Source organism: Myotis yumanensis, unplaced genomic scaffold (assembly GCF_028538775.1).
Source record: "Myotis yumanensis isolate MYYU_CA2020_CCGP unplaced genomic scaffold, mMyoYum1.0.hap1 SCAF_3, whole genome shotgun sequence".
In the NCBI taxonomy this organism is placed as follows: domain Eukaryota; kingdom Metazoa; phylum Chordata; class Mammalia; order Chiroptera; family Vespertilionidae; genus Myotis; species Myotis yumanensis.
The window spans coordinates 114,747,377-114,764,258 of record NW_027223754.1 but is presented as its reverse complement, the minus strand read 5'-3'; the positions used below and the strand labels follow the sequence as shown (position 1 = coordinate 114,764,258).

At 43.6% G+C, this 16,882-nt stretch overlaps 1 pseudogene; it reads right to left on the bottom strand.

Moving 5' to 3' along the window:
* Nucleotides 1-1,064: 1,064 nt before the first annotated feature.
* On the bottom strand, nucleotides 1,065-1,913 carry LOC139005219 (cyclin-Y-like protein 1; annotated as a pseudogene).
* Between the last annotated feature and the right edge of the window lie 14,969 nt (nucleotides 1,914-16,882).

The window sequence follows — 16,882 nt, the reverse complement described above, 5'->3', positions numbered from 1 at the left end:
CACTTTAAGTTAAACATTTTTGTTTTTGTTTCAGCCAATATCTGCTGTCTTTAAAGGGCTGAAACAAACAAAAAACAATATAAGAAGCCCACTATCCAAAATCTACAAAACTAAATAAGTTCAAGAGAAGTTTAGTTAAACTTTCAAATGATGCAAGTCCACAGCACCTACACTTCTGAGCAGGGCCTCAGGGGGCCCAAGTGCATCAAAGCTTGAAATTGCACCAAGACTCTCAGGTCACCTTCTATCCATTACTTGCTTGTTATCACTGAACTACCATGTTGGTTGGAATTATAAAAAATATCTTTTGATGCATTTATTTAACAAAGAAAATCATCAGAAAATGAGAAACACCATTATAGTTCTTAAGATATGCAGCATGGACCCCACAGAAGTAGAAAATCAATGATTGATACTTTCTCTTATTATCCCAAATATGCTAATATGCTAATAAGTAGTGCTTGCAAAGAAGTTGAATGACAAGTGTTATTCACAGCTGTTTGGTTTAAACTGATTGCCAATGATGACTAGCAACTTCAATGATGTAGAAGGGAGGAAGAACCCTTCAATACCTAACATGCTACAGTCTGTTCCTAAGTGGCTTTATGAGTTGTTAGGAGTCCCATGTTTTAATGGTAATATTGCATTGGTTCTAAAGGAATATGCAGCAATGTTGGAAAGGGGGGGGGGGTTCAGAAAAATAGGAAAGACATAAAAGTTATATAGTGTCTTTAAAGTCTAAAAGTTTAAACTTCAATTTAAAAAAAACACCTCATATGGCTGACAGCTATCAGCCTGCATCCTAAGTAGGTACCTGTGTGTGGGTTGGGAGCTTTTGCCTTTAAAATGTAATTCTGTTTACATTTAAAAGGACAAGGAGTGTGTTTCATTGACAAGGTCCCATTCTTTCCTATGAACATTGTCCTTGCTGTCCATGAGTCTGTTGAATTCAATGTCTGACTTTTAGATGAAAATGCTAATTTTTCTGGTTTTTGAGCAGGAGTGATATTTCTTCAGTCGTCATAGGTGAGGGGCTCAGGATGCTACAAAGCCTCATTTGTCCCTCAAGAGAGGATGGTATTAGACCGCTGAATACCAGTGAAATTGGCAGCACTGAAAGACCTTCTTACAGCAGCTCTACGCGGTCTTTGTATTTGTCTTCACACAATCTAGAAATGGCCTCTAGGTTCTGTGCTCTTTCTTTGCTAAGAGGAGCAAATAGAAAATTCAGGTTGTCATCTCCTAAGGAGCAAAGGTCAAAGTACACTGGCAGGAACGTTAATATTAAACTGAAGTAGCTCCAAAAAAATGCCTTTCCATCTTATTCCTGAGGATCTGGCAGTAGTCCACATTCCATACAGCCTGATTGTCCCAAACCTCCCAAAGCTATTCTTTTCCAGTTAGAGGGACAAATGTAGATCTGAGCATAAGTTAAAAGCCTTTCTAACGAAATCAAAGTTACTATTGCATAGTCGGCTGTTAGCTGTGGGCACTAAAAGAATACAAATAGATCAGTCAGGATCATGCTTAATATATTCCTCTGGAAGCTTTACTCCTGTGAGTGGATGTTATTGCCATCAAAACTATCCAAGGATCTATTTGCATTTCTGTTCTTTATGTGGTAATATATTGCTAAGGTCACACAATATATTGGGGTTCTAAGGTTAGGTTGGCTGGCTGTGGCTGTGATCTAGAAATATTGTTGAGCATGAGCTATGCTTTCTAGTAAGTGACCCTGGAGATACATCGTTTAAATGATTGCTCTTCCTTTCTTCTCATTCATCCGTTTGAGCTTTGATCAGGAAAATTTGTGCTGGCCTTGAATGGTCAGAAGGGTCTGATTCCAAAACTAAGTCTTAGGGCATCTCCCAGTCACTGATGTGCTGCAGGTGGTGGTCCTCACGGGCTCTGAAATCCAACCAGGGGAAGGGGCGTGCCAGGGCCATGAACACTGGCAGTACCGCCACCACGTCCCTGCCTCCTAGACCTCAGACTCCGAGCTGAGAAATGAAAAGTTTTATTCATAAAGCCAGTCTAAAATGTGTAACTCTCCAACTAATTGTAATTCTATCTGAAGTTTTATTCTGTACCAGAAAAAAAGAGGGAAAATGTCCAGTCCCACTAGTAATCAAATAAATTCACATTAGAGTAACTATTAGAGTATCACTTTCCACATTCAAAATTACCCAATATTTTGTTTTTAAGATAAAATCCATTTGGGCACCCTGAGGTGAAATGGACAAAGTCATACACTGCTTGCAAAAGTCAAGTGGTAAAAAATTTATTCAGAGTAATACTTTAACATGCATAAAGTCATTAATGATTTTGGCACATATTGTCTACCCAGCAAGTCACACTGATGAAATAATAATGCATTGATATATAAATTGAGCTACTTGGACTTACATAAGGTTGTTTATAATTTGAATATGTCACTGAATATGTAACACTATGTAACTATCTATCTAATAATAGGATAATATGCAAATTGGTCAGGATGCCATCATGCAAATCGATCATCGGGCTGTGTCCCCGCCCCCTGTGACGGCCTGGAGACATGAGGCTCATGTCCCCACCCCCGGCAATGGGCCCGGGACGTGAGGCTCATGTCCCAACTCCCCTGTGCTGACCTGGGGGTCCACAGGCATATGGAGAGGCCCCTCTGCCACAGGCCCAGCTGGGGGTCCACAGGCCTCCCCCAGCTCCAGCCTACCTCTTTGGGGCAATCCATCGAGGAGCCCTGGATGGGTGGGCGGAGCCTACCTCTTTGGGGCCATGGATCACAGGGCTCCCGCACTGTGACAGGGCACACGGGCAAGGCTGGGGAACTCCACTCCCCTACCCCGAGTGCATGAATTTTGTGCACTGGGCCACTAGTATAATTACATGTATAAAACAACAGAGTGTATATAAACACATGGTGTCTAGAAAGGCCATTGTACTATATTTCACAGAATATTTAATTACATGAAAAAGTTTTTATGCTATGATATTGAAGGGAGTTTTAGGGACAAAATAGGCAGGTTTAGGGAGTCTTAGGAATAAAGAGGGTCCATGGGGGAAGAATGCATAGGCGAGGGCTTGAAGCCGCCAGAAGGCATACATTCACAAAGAATAGAAAACTGTCACAAAATAAGGGAAGAGAAAGACATACATTCACAGAGAATAAAGAGAAATCACAGAGTATGAGGGGAAAAAACATATTTTCACAGAGAATAAAAAAATGTCAACAGATGCTGACAAATGAGAAACATATGTTCACAGGAGATAGAGAAATGTTGTAAGATAAGAGGAAGAGAAAGAAGGGGACATCACATGAGTTTTAGACTTTGGAATTGATATTCTTCAAAAAAGAATGACCAATTAGAAAAACACAGGGTCATAAATTAAGAAAGCGTTCAATTAGAAGGAAGCATGAAGAGACAAAGAACTACAGCCTTTATAAACCTTATAAAAAATAAATTTAGGCCCTGGCTGGTTTGGCTCAGTGGATAGAGCATTGGCCTACGGACTGAGGGGTCCCAGGTTCGATTCCGGTCAAGGGCATGTACCTTGGTTGAGGGCGCAGCCCCAGTGGGGAGTGTGCAGGAGGCAGCTGAATCAATGTTTCTATCTCATCGATGTTTCTAACTCTCTATCCCTCTCCCTCTCCCTTCCTCTCTTTAAAAAATCAATAAAATATATTTAAAATAAATAAATAAATAAATAAATAAATAAATAAATTTAGTGGGTTACCCCCTTGAGAACCCCTCTCTATGTGAGAGTCTGTATTTGCTTCCAATAATTTTTCACCCTTTTATTAACAAGTCCTTTTAGTCTACGAATTTTATTCTTTAAACTTTATAAAGCAAGAACCCGCAAGGGGGAGATCTGCTCCCCACACCCCACATTTCAATATTAAGTGAAAAAAGGAAATAAAAAGTATATAATATAGCCCAACTTTGTTAAAAAAATAAGTATACATATTAATGCATAAAAAATAGCCCACAATATAATATATTAAATATTAATAGCAATTAGCTCTGAGTGGTGGGTTTACTAATAATTTTTATTTGTGTATTAAATACCATAGTATCATTTTCAGTATTCTCCACATTTTCAAAAATTAACATGTATTTATTTATAGTCAGAAAAACAGTACATTTAGAAAGAAATGAGAGAGGGAAATGATAGAACAATTATATGCAAAATCATTCATATTTATTACAAAGCATTAGGGGAAAACCTCCTCAGAACTCTCTAGGGTTGTTGATTATTTCCCCAACTTTAAAGTTGAGTCAGTAACCACATGGAAAATCCTCATTTTTGAATGGTCACAGGTGGCCCAAGATAACAGGATGGAAGCCAACTGCTGACAGGCAATCAAGAGCCTTTATCTAGAAAATTTACTCAAGAATGGAGAACTATCTGTTCTGAAATGAAAGAAGGAATCTGGGTGAATCTTTGGGCTGCTGGGACCAATCTATTTAAAACCAGTCTCACAAAATAGTGGAGACTCACAGACCATAGAAGTCCTCCAGCCCAATCCCCTAACTTTACCCACAAGGAAACTGAAACCAAAATGAATAACTGTTTTTCTTCACAGAACGTATTTGCCACCTTGTATTCCTGTGGTCACAGAGACAAGGAGCCTCCTTGGAGTCCAGGCCCTGCTGCCACCCAACTTCGTTCGTTCATTTCCCGAAGGAGGAGTGTAAGAAGGCAGTTAAGAAGTTTAAGGAGTTTTTGGAGGAGAAGCTCTGAGCTATGCACACGCCCCAGGAAGGTACAATGTACCCTCTTATCTTTTCACTCTACATCCTACCACCATTACTCAGTTTTTACTACTGTGTCCTCCAGGCCGCTGTACTCCCCCAGGTTACCAAAGCAGTGCAGTCATGCCACCTGGGATCTGACACTGACGGGGAGCCGCGCCTTTGGGGACCTTGTGTTGTCAGCAATCATACCAGTCCTGACCAGCTGGACTGTGGTTTACTTTATGTTTATTCCCCTGTGTCTCTGGTAATATGCACAAAACCTGCAGGTAATCTGAACATAATCTACAAGTATCTTTTTATTAATGAGATTAAACGTTTTTCCCTTCTTCAAATACCTGTTATCCCATTGTATTCCCTAGTGTTCTACTTGTCACCCAGCCAGACCCGGCTTCATCCATGACCCCTCCCTCCAGTGTATTCCCTCCACAAGTGTTTGTTCAGACCTGTTCCTTGTGATTCATTAATTCAACAGAATGTACAGAGGGACTTCCAGTTTCAGCTCTGATGACTAAGAGCTTGGAAGTCATCACTCCCATCCTCAGAGCAAAAAAAAGCTAACTGAGCTGAAAATCAGTGCCTTTCTTATCTTGTACCCATCAGAGATCAAGGTCACAGGGCACAGCTATACCCCGTGATCTGGAGACAGGCAAATCCAACGTCTCCTGACCTGCACTGAAGGAACTAGAGCCACGTGCTGGCAGGGACACTGAGATGGCACTTTTGATAAGTTGCTGGAGGCCAAGTGCAGACCAGCCTGAGCATGAGAAAGTCCTGGGGTCTGTGCCTCAGGGGGTCTCTCCACTTGTTTTGTTTCGTCTGCAGGAACCTCACTAGGTTCTCATGATGAAGAGCCAAGAATGACTCTCTTTTGGCTCTGGCGGAGGAGGGAAATGTTTACTATTTTGAAATATGCCTAGAGTGTTCTCATAACAAAGGCCTACTGTCTGAGGAAAAAGACTGTTCCACTGGCTCCAGCCTGTCTAGCATTCCTGTCTCACCTGAGGGAGAAAAAATAAGCTAACAAATGCTTGTGAAGGTCACAGCTCAGAGACACAGGCCCACTAAATGACTGATATTTAATTACAAGATTATATAAGAACTGGTGGCCCAGTGCATGAAATTTGTACACATTAAAAAGGGGATTAATTAGAGGAAATATTTTAATATTGCCATTTGCCCTTTCTCTATAATAGAAGTGTCAGAGATGAAAGAAAATTAGTAAAATGTATATGAAAATCTTCCTCCTGTCAGAGTCTGGGGCACACCATGGGACCCAGAGTCAAGTCCCCGCCCACCACGTGCTCCTCGAAATTGTGCAAAACCCAGACCCGACTGGCCCCACCCCCGTTGGGCTAGATCCAGACCTGGCCGGTCCCGCCCTTGTCAAGCCCCGCCGGGCTGGGGGTGCAGTCTGAAATCCCCTGTGAAGCCCCACCGGGTTGGGGGAGCAGTCTGAGGTCCTCCGGCCTGGCGCTGGGGTGGGGGGCACAGCCTGAGGTCTCTCCTCAAGCCCTGTGGGGGCAGGGAGTGTGGCCTGAGGTCCCCTGTCAAGCCCCACGGTGGGGGGGGCTTAGGGAGAGCCCAGTCTCAGGTCCCTGCTGATTGCTCGTTAAGGCTCGTTACGGGAACTCGGCCTCTGCTGTGGGCACAGCCATCTTGTGTCACAGAAACCCCCTGCCTCCACTGTGGGCTCTGCCATCTTTGTGGTGGAGTGATGGTCAATTAGCATATTCCCTCTTTATTATATAGGATGCTTCCCATCCTCCACACCTGACCACCACCTACAGAGCTCCAGGGAAATAACAGTGGGTCATACCAGGAAAAGCTGTGAGGCACAGGCTCTATTCACGTTGAAGCCTCTGGTATCTGCAGCTACAACAAAGATAACATAAAGGCTTACACTAGTGGCCTGTTGACCCCAGCTCCTAGTACCTGATACATCACATCTGGCTTTCAACGAAAAATCACAAAGCATGCTATGAGGCAGGCACAAACACAATGTGAAGAGTGTCAGGACCACATGCAGATGTGGTGGAGACTTTGGAGTTATTGGGCAGGCAATTTAAAACAGCTATGGTTAACATTTTAAGAGCTCTTTTGGAAAAAGCAGACAATTTGCAAGAATAGATGGGTAATATAATTGGTGAGATGGAAATGCTAAGAAAGTATCAGAAGGAAATGTTAGTCATCAGAAACACTGCAACAGAAATGAAGAATGTCTGTAATGGGCTCCAAGGTAGATTGGACAAGGCCAAGGAGAGAACCAGTGCGCTTGAAGACAGATAAACATGTATTGAGTGTTTCTGTGTGCCAGATACTATGTTGGGCGCTAGTGAATAAGACAGGCTGGCCTATGTCCTCCCAGAGCTGCCTCAATCAATCCATTCAGCTCAAGTCTGCCTCTGTCCTGTCCCCCGCATCATTGCTGTCCATTACCATCCCAGTCCTGGCCTTGGTCTTTTTGAAATCTCCCACTTACTCTAAAATGTTCACATTGGGTCTTTTTACCTTTCCATCCTGCCCCATGACAATGGATTCTTTGCATTGCTATCAAAATATAAATAAATAAATAAACCTCAAATATAAAACTGGCTGCTTTCTCTCTGCTTTAGTGGGTACATGTTGCTGTTGGGATAAATTCCAAATTCCTAAGCAAGATATACAGCATTGACCTCTACCTACTTGTATACCTGCAACTTTTACAACTCCCCACCTGGACTTTTATGTACAGACATGCTGAACTCTGGTTTGGAAATTTAACTTACTGATCTAAGTTCCCTCCTCTTAATGGAATGTCCCTTCTCTTCCTTTTCCGGCCTTGCCTAGCCATCTAATTCATCCTCCAAGACACAATTCAGGGATCAATGGCCATAGGAAGCCTCCCCTTCTTTCCCAACATGTCAGTTATGCCTTCTCTATGTATCTGAGCAGTTACCACTCTGTATCACAATTACTCTGCCCTGGGCTAGGCTGTGGGTTCTCTAATGGTAGGAACCATGTCTTCATACACCATGTTATAACTTCAACATACCTTTCATTTAATTCTGGACAGAATTAAATGCATAACACCCTACATCGTTCTGGTATGTTTTCCTTCTATTTTGTAGTACATCTCACATGCAGATAATATGGGCACCATGTCTGTGAAGCATGAAAAGACATAATAAAAATGATTTAAAGATAATTTCATTTTATCATCAACTTGTTTAGATCCGGCAGTTCTATACAACATCAACATCCCAAATCTGTATGTTAGTTCTGTGGACCTCGAGAAGAAAGATATCTGCCAAGAACTTCCTGTGGTTAATTGGGCCCAAGTTCCTAACTAAAGTCTAACAGCCATTGTTGAAATAAATCTCTCATACACACTGCATTTCAAAGAAAAGCCACAGGCTGAGCTGCCCATTATCTTAATATATAAAAACCCTGGGTCCGTCACATCCACAATGACCGGAGACTTGACCTAACGACCAGGCTGTGCGTGCAGCAGGCTCTGGTGGGTGGGGACTTGTGGCAGTGGAGACGGGGATGGGGAGGTGGGGCAGGCACTCACACTCTCACACTCACTCACAACCGCACACACGCACAGACACACACAGCACCCACCAGCTCATAGCCTTTTCTCCCTTTCTTTCCCTCCCTCCCAGCTCGCTCTTGGAGCCTCTTTCAGAATGAGGAAACAAAACAGACTGGGCCTGAAGAGGCCTGGGTGGAAGGGAGGGCCAGCAGAGAGTGGAGTGGTCCCCACTGGCCCCACCACCTCCCAGCCAGGAAAGAGGAAAAGGGAGACAGGGAGGCAGGGAGGCCTGGAGGACTGCTGAGAAAAACAAAGAGAGACAGAGACTAGGTGAGATCAGGCCGGCAGGGGAATGCAGTTGGGGGCGAAATCAGGCCAGCAGTGTAGGGCAGTTAGGGGCAATCAGGCAGGTAGGCAGGTGAGGGGTTAAGAGCCAGCAGTCCCCGACTGGAGAGGGTGCAGGCTGGGCTGAGGGAAATGCCCCCCCCCCCCGCCCCAACATGAATTTCATGCACCGGGCCACTAGTGTTCCTTATAAAAAAGTTCCTCTGGCTGATGTGGCTCAGTTGGTTGAGCGATGTCCTGTGTATCAAAAAATTGCAGGTTGGATTCCTGGTCAGGGCACTTGCTCAGGTTGCTGGTTTGGTCCCTGGCTGGAGTATAGGAGACAATTAATCAATGTTTCTCTCTCTCCCTTCCTCTCTCTAAAACAAATAAAAACATATTAAAAAATAAAAAAAAGCTCCTTGTATCTTTTTTTTTTTTTAAATCCTCACCCAAGGATATATTTTTTTTTCATTTCTTTTTTAGAGAGAGTGGAAGGGAGGTCTGGATGGGGAGGGAGGGAGAGAGAGAAAGAGAAGAAAAAGAGAGAGAGAGAGAGATTAGTGAGAGAGAGACACATCGGCTGGTTGCCTGGACTGATGGACTGGGGATTGAGCTTGCGGCTGAGGTACGTGCCCTTGACAGGAATTGAACACATGACCTTTCAGTACATGGACTGACACTAACCACTGAGGACACCGGCCATGGCACCCTTTTATCTTTTTTTTTTTTAACCAATGAGTTGAGACCTGCACCGTTCAATTGGAACTGCACAGAGGAGCTCCATAATGATCAATTAGAATGCATAATTCTTACTTATCAGGACAGTGCTATTTGGAGCAATAAGACCCACACACAATGGACTGATGGACTACAGCTGGGAACACAAGCTAAGCTAGCCTGATGCTGGATTGGACTATGCAAATATGGGACAGAAACTTTGGGCAATGGCTTTAATCTTAGCTCTGCTAAAGACACAACTACACTTTTTCATGGCAGGACAAAGGGATATACTGTAAACTCAGGGGTATAATTCTACACAGATAAATGCCACTCATTCTCCTGTAGGAGTCTCAGAAAATTCCTTTTCTGGTGACATCACAAGAAGCCCACTTCCCCCAGCAACAGGTGGGTACATGGAGGATTCCCCACCGATAACATCTGGGATGATAGTAGTGAACCTGCCCAGGGCTTGTGAAGGGGGGGGGGAACTATCTGAATGAAACTCAAGCTCTAATAGCAAGGTCAAACAAACAACAACAACAACAACAAATTTGTATGTGGGATAGAGGGAGGAACTCATCTACAGCAGCCTCCCTCGCCCAGGTTTTCAAAATGTGCCTTTTGCTGATAACGTTTGCTATGACTTTTGGCCCCCAGTCATCTGACAGTATTCTGCTCCCAGCAGAGTTTTACCTCTGTTCTCCCTGCCAGGAGGGTATTTAGGCACATGGAGAGTAAGTGCCTGCCTTTTGTCATCCTTGTGCTGATAGGCCTGCTAATATAATATGCTCCTAGTTGTGTTTTCAGATTCTATGCTACATCTTACAAGGAAATACCAAGGCACAGAGTTTGGTGATGAGTTTCAGTTCTGCATGAATCAGTAACAAGATGTATTGAGAAGTACTGAATTTTGACTATTGAAAGGAAAAACCTGAAAGCTTGGAGAAGAGAATTAAAATCAATGGAGAGGAACAGGTAGTGGTCGCCTTTCCAGGGGTGGGTGCCAGGATAATACAGAGGCTGACATTTCAAAGTTGTATCTCATGAATTTCCCCACCCTTGGCCCAGCTTGACCAAGGAGAAAGGTTGTGGAATTCCCTATAGAATGCGACTTCTCAAAGGTCAGGGACAAGCATACATTCCCAATGCCCCCTCCCCCATGCTTATCCACTGAGCCTTTCCTGGCAATAACCCTGTAATATTGGAGTGAGCACCCATCCTGGTTTCCTAGTGTGAACCTGTTTTCTTGGTATAATTACTAATAGCATTCCTTTCACTCTAAGAAGTGTCCAGGTTTGAAAAAGAAATTACAAAATCACCCTCCTCAGAATCATAACATCTTCTGCATTCTATAACTCTGCTTGCACACTCTATTCCTTACCCACATCTCAACTAGCGAATTATCCCACAGCTTCCCTAGAGGTGGTGGGCACATCCCTGGGGAAGCCAGGGTGTTGGATATGGGCTTAAGACAGTCTCTGGGAGCCTTGTTCAGGGCTATATTTACCATTCTTGGCCTTTGTGGGATTATGTATTTCCAAATTTTTGTGGGCTGGCAGTGGCCCCACCCCCTCCAGGTTAGACTGATAGACACCTTCCCTACATACCCTGACTTTACTGCACATGTGCCCATCTCCCCCTTTGTCCAGTCCCTCCCCCCTATAATCTGCAGGGAATGGACTGGTGGTTCCCTGGAGAGTGTGAAGTTGCAGCTTCCTGGTGAAGCTGCCCAAATGGCCATGCTTATGCCTTCCCTTTGCTCTTTTCTTATTGTTAATAACTAGCTAGTTACAACAGTAACATAGAGACTGAATCATTACTGGTCTGATCCAGCCACATTCCTCCCTGATGATGACTTCAGTCATGGTGTGTGATGTAAGCCTGGCCTGGGAAGTGGGCAGAGAAGCCTGCTTGGAGGCTCCACTTTTACAGGGGCTACAGGGAGACACACCTCCCTTTTTTTTTTTTTTTTTTTTTGCCTCTGGGAGTTGTGTATTGTGAAGCCGGGAGCTGCTGCATTCACTTTATGACCATGAAGAGAGCTAGTGGAGGACAGACAAACTTCTGAGGATTAGGGAAGAATTGAGACCCCTGAATGGATTGTTGAGTTGCTGAACTGTGCAACAGTAGGGCAACCTTTCTTCTGGACATTTTGATTATTTCTTGAAATATAGCAGCATAGTTGGTTTATAGTTTGCATGTGATAAGATTTTTAAAGTTTGTGTAGGTCTATTTCTGCTGTTTCTTATTTCCATTGGCTTTTTCTCATGGAGCCTAGTTTCCTGACTTGCCATTTTACTTTGTGCTGAGGCCATAGCCCTAGATCAGGGGTCCTCAAACTTTTTAAACAGGGGGCCAGTTCACTGTCCCTCAGACCGTTAGAGGGCTGGACTATAGTTTTAAAAAAAACTATGAACAAATTCCTATGCACACTGCACATATCTTATTTTGAAGTAAAAAAACAAAACAGGAACAAATATAATATTTGTATTTGCATGTGGCCCTTGGGCCGTAGTTTGAGGACCCCTGCCCTAGATAAATGATATTGGAGTTTCCCAGAGGCCTGGGCTGGAGGTGCTTCCTCCACAGAGGATTTGCATTTGCTTCTGCCAGGTGCCTGGGGCTCTACTGGTCAGGGACACCTAAAACCACACACCTGGCTTGCCATTCCAGAATGCAAATCTGCTCAAGGAAATGAGGGTGGAGCTACAATCAGGATCCCTCCAAGACAGTTTTTTTTTTTCTTCCTGCTTTTTTCTTCCAGCTGTAGTCGGCGCCCCGTAGCCTCCCTCCAGGTCTCCTAGTGTCGTGGGTACAGGGCAGGCTGATTTCTAGTTCACCCTTCCTTGGCAGAGCGACCCTTTGGAGTATCAACCTCCAGAAGGGACTGCAGTGAGCCCCTGCCTGGGCACTGACTTCTCCCTCTGTCTCAGGAGACTGGTGACCCAAGCCCGAGAAGCCCTGTGAAAGTTGAAGCAAAGGTCCTGGAGCAAAAAGGCTGAGCAACTGCTCCCCCAGTCTCTCTGGGTTCAGACTTTCCCTCAGCTTTGGGCATTTGCTACCAGTTTATCAGTTCTTTGATTTTCAAGGTGATGCTCTTGTATTTAATCTAGAAAATGTTCTTTTCATGGGGAGGGTTACTCTCCCTCGGAGTCATTGTCCTGTGAGAAAAGACATTTGTATCCGTTTCACATGAGTGAGAGTTTTCTGCTTCTTCCAGCCCACTGGGCCTGCTCCTGACACCTATCACATTCTAGAGAAATTCCTGTCTGGACGCCTGCAAGTTGGCCAGTGTCTAATACTAGGATTTGGCGTGCACTGATTCAGCCAGCATTTCTTAGTTATTCTGGGCAAATATCTACAAAAGGAAAAAAATTGTTTATAAAGGAGATGTTCTACAAATTACAACTAAAAAGAAAATTAACATTTACTGAGGGGCTGGTAGCTTCTTGGCACATTGCCTTCATTATCTCGGGACTGAAACTCTGGTCCCTTCCACTAAACAATGAGATCTATGACTTAAGATGACAGATAATGTGATAGAATAGAGAGAGAAGAAGGGGAAAGAAGAGAAAATAAGGAAAGAGGGAGGGAGAGAGATCTGTTCTGTCCTGTTCCCCCGGAAAAAAATTCACAAAAAGGAGTTTGCTCCCTGTTTTCTGCTGGGGGTTGGGGGAGGGGGAGGGTCAGTCTGAGCACATTGCACAATGATCACAAGGCCTTGTGGATTTTCGTCACAGCTTTTGAATAACACTGCCAAGTTAACTGAAAGTGCGATTTACATCTGACTTTGTTTCCAAGATGGGACCTTTAATTAAAAATTGTACTTAGAGGCTCTGTAGTTGTGGTGACAACAGAATCATTTTTAGCTAGACTGGATATCTTGGAGAGCTCATTGGAAGCCAGGGTCCTGGGTCCAGCTTGTCTTTCAAATTGCCTCTAGATCAGGGGTGGGCTACCCTTGGCACGTGTGCCAAACATGGCAAGCCAGTAACTTTTGCTGGCATGCGAAACCCTCTCTTATAATCTTCCATTTACAATTTTTGTGAACATTTGAATGACTTAAATGTTAAATTACAAGGAACTGGCAAGACACTTGATGTTTGGTTACATAAAGGCTTTTGAAAAGAAACTGGAAGTCTTTAAGAGGGATGTGGATGGTGAGAGATTTAGATATTTCCCAAACCTCAAGAGGCACATCAAAGACCTCCCAAAAGATGACAGAACAGACTGTCAAAGCCTTCAAAAACTGTTTTTAAACATCATTGAGTCAACTATTGAGCAGTTCTTCTCAAGATTTGCGAAATTCAGAGAACTGGAAGAGACAGCAAAATTCATGAGGTTTCCAGACAACATGAAACTGGAGGAACTAAACTTACAAATGTTTTCATGGATAGATTATGGCTGACTTTGAAATGCAGTTGATTGAATTTCAGAGTAGCTCAATTTGGAAGCAGAAATTTATTGACCTTAGAGTTGACTTGGAAAACATTGAAAAAAAAAAGCGATTAGAGACAGGAGTACCAGAGAAGTGTCAAAAACGAATTATTGAGGACTTGGAATGCCATTCCAGAAATTTTTTTCTGTTTAAAAAACTTTGCAACAGCATTACTCTCCATGTTTTCATCCACATACGTTTGTGAATCTTTGTTCTCAGTGATGAATTTTGTTAAGTCTCATAATAGGAGTAGCCTGACAGATGAAAGTAGTAGCTCGTGCATATCTCTGAAGGTCATGAAATATAAACCTGATGTAAAATCTCTGTCATCAGTGATGCAGCAGCAAAAGTCCCACTGATAATATCAAATGGAGTCATAAAGTTTTCTGTTGGACTATCAGTGTACATGTATACATTAAAAATAAATGTATTTTTCAATCATCATATACTGTGTTTTTGTCGCTCGAATGAATTTTATTATTTCTTCAAGGTTCTTCACATACCTGCACCTTAAGAGATATCAAGTAGGCGTAACATGTTCTCAAAAAATTGGGTTGGCACGCAGAAGAATTTTGAGTCAGAGATTTTGCTGGTTTTGGCATGCACTCACAAAAAAGTTGCCCACCCCTGCTCTAGATTGTGGCAGAATCTCAACTTTCCTGAGCCTCTTTGCCCCAGCTTTGAAAACAAGGGCTTGACAGGTGATCTTTAGGATTCCTTCCCATTCTGAAGGGCTGCTCTATGAATGCAAATTTATTCAAGAGTTTGAAGGCTTGATTGGATGGCAAATCATTTAGATGGTTCCTGAAATAATGTCCTCATCCCTACAATATCTTCCTCACAATCTTCTCAGTCCTTCTTCTGGCTCATTGCACTGACATGGGTTCTTGCTGTAGAGGATACCACACTGCACAGTCCACAGCCCACAGCCTGCAGGCCCTGACCCTGGCTGCGGGGCAGCTGGCTCTGACTCTGCCTGCAAAATAAATGCTTCAGGTGAAGGGACACCTCCGCCCTTCCCTGGGGACAACTCACATTCAAGCACAGGCTAAGGGGTGTGTGTTATTAGCTTGCCAGGCTGACATAACCAAGTACCACAGGCTGAGCGGCTTACACAACACGTTTATTTTCTCACGGTTTGGAAGCTGTTAAGTCCAAGATTAAGGTGCCAGTACGGTTGACTTCTTCTGAGACCTATCTCCTTGGTTTATAGATGAAATGCCTTGTTGCTATGTCCTCAGATGGCCTTTTCTCTAACCGCCCATCCCTGGTGCCTCTTCCTCTTTTCAGAAGGACACCACTTATATTGGCTTGGAGCCTGCCCATATAACCTCATTTAACCTTAATTACCTCTTTAGAGATCCTATCTCCAAACACAGTCATATTCTGAGGTACTGAGGATTAGGACTTCAGCATAGGAAATTAAGGAGGGCACACCCCAGACCCTCTGCCTCAAGTCAGAACAACTCTAAAGGGCCATCCAGGCTCCAGAGCTCCCTGGAGACCAGCCAAGGCCTTTGCTTCTGCCGATTCTCACTCTGCCCAGTCCTGCTGCCTTCCCTCCCCACTCTTAGAAGTCTACCCCAGAGCACTCCTCAAAAACTTCCTGTGTCCAAATCTCTGTCACACAGCCTGTTTTCTGGGGAGCCAGACCTAAGACATGTGTCCCCCACTTTTCCTTTATTTTCCTTCTGGGGAGTATGACATTGGCAGCATATCAGGAAGGCTATCCTTATAAATATAGCTTCCTTAAAATGCATAGTTCCCCATGATAAAGAGTGACCACCACTGGACGGATTCAAGGAGGTAAATGGCCTGACTAGGTGGTCTCCAACATCTCTTTTATAAGACTTCCCTTCTAACTTTTCATCAGCTGATAGCTCTTCCTTAAATAGTCAAAGGGCACAGAGGCCCAAATAAAGGTGAGGATTATATATTCTGATGTTAGGCCAAGCATAGCTCCCTGCCCAAGTCCCCAGTGGCCCCAAACAGTTTCACTTTCTCCCTGCCTACCCTTCTTGTACAAACTAAGATAGAATCGCAGGTCACAGAAATCGCAGAAATGAAAATTACAATGGAGTGAGTTTAGTTGAGATTCACTCTTTATTGAGCATCTACCAGTATATTGTACAGGGCACTCTACCATGGGGAATAGAAAAAAAATAACTCTTTTTTAAAAGTCATTACAAAGCAGATGGAGAGGTGAGTTATATTTAGTCTGAAACTTGTCATTGTCATGGGAGAGGTACCAGACAGGAGGAGCCAGTGGCCACTCTAGGGAGAACCTGCTGATAGAGGCCCTGCTTCTGGAAATCAGAGTGAAATCTAGAGCCTATGACCAAGGGTAACCCCAGCATGGGGATCTCTTTATCTCCCTTTATCTTGTTAAGGATTTATGTAATTTGTCCTGATTTTGCAAGATGTGACTTTAGGGTAGATGTAGACGACTAGATCTCCCTCCAGGTACCTTCAACCAAGCTTTTCCACACTAATCTTGGTGTAGCCAGTGGGTTGGGAACCTCTTAAAAATGATCTGAAAGGCCTTTGAGCTCTTTAGAAACAGATATAGAGTAAACCATAAAGATTGTTTGCAATATTAACACCAAAAGGGTAACACATTTCTCAGTTGTTCTGTTCATCCTGGCAACTACTATTGTTCACAGAACCCACAGCCTCAACAAAAAGTTAGTATATTTATGTCTGTACTATTTCCTCTAGGAGTCCTTTATATTTCCCTAAGAAAAGAAATCACATTGAGCCAAATATGTAACCTACATAGTGAGCACAGGAAACTCTACACAATGTAGAAGAAAACCGTCTCAGAATCATAGGGGAAAAGCAGTAGGATTTAGCTAGTGAGTCCATTCCCTGCCTCTGTCACCTCTCAGTGGAGCCAGGGCTTAGCACTGTGCATCTCTCTCCACTCTTCTCATGAGTGCTACTGTAGTAAAGTGTTGCAGGAGAATTAACCATCTTGCAGAATTGGTACTAAGTTTAATGAAAGGGCACAGGAAGCCTGGGCATGAATTGTGTTCTAAGCCCTGGGGCATGGGGTATGGGGAAGTTCCGGAAGTCCACTGGGGGTTTCATATGGGGTCAGGAGAGATTTGGGCTGAGTTGGAC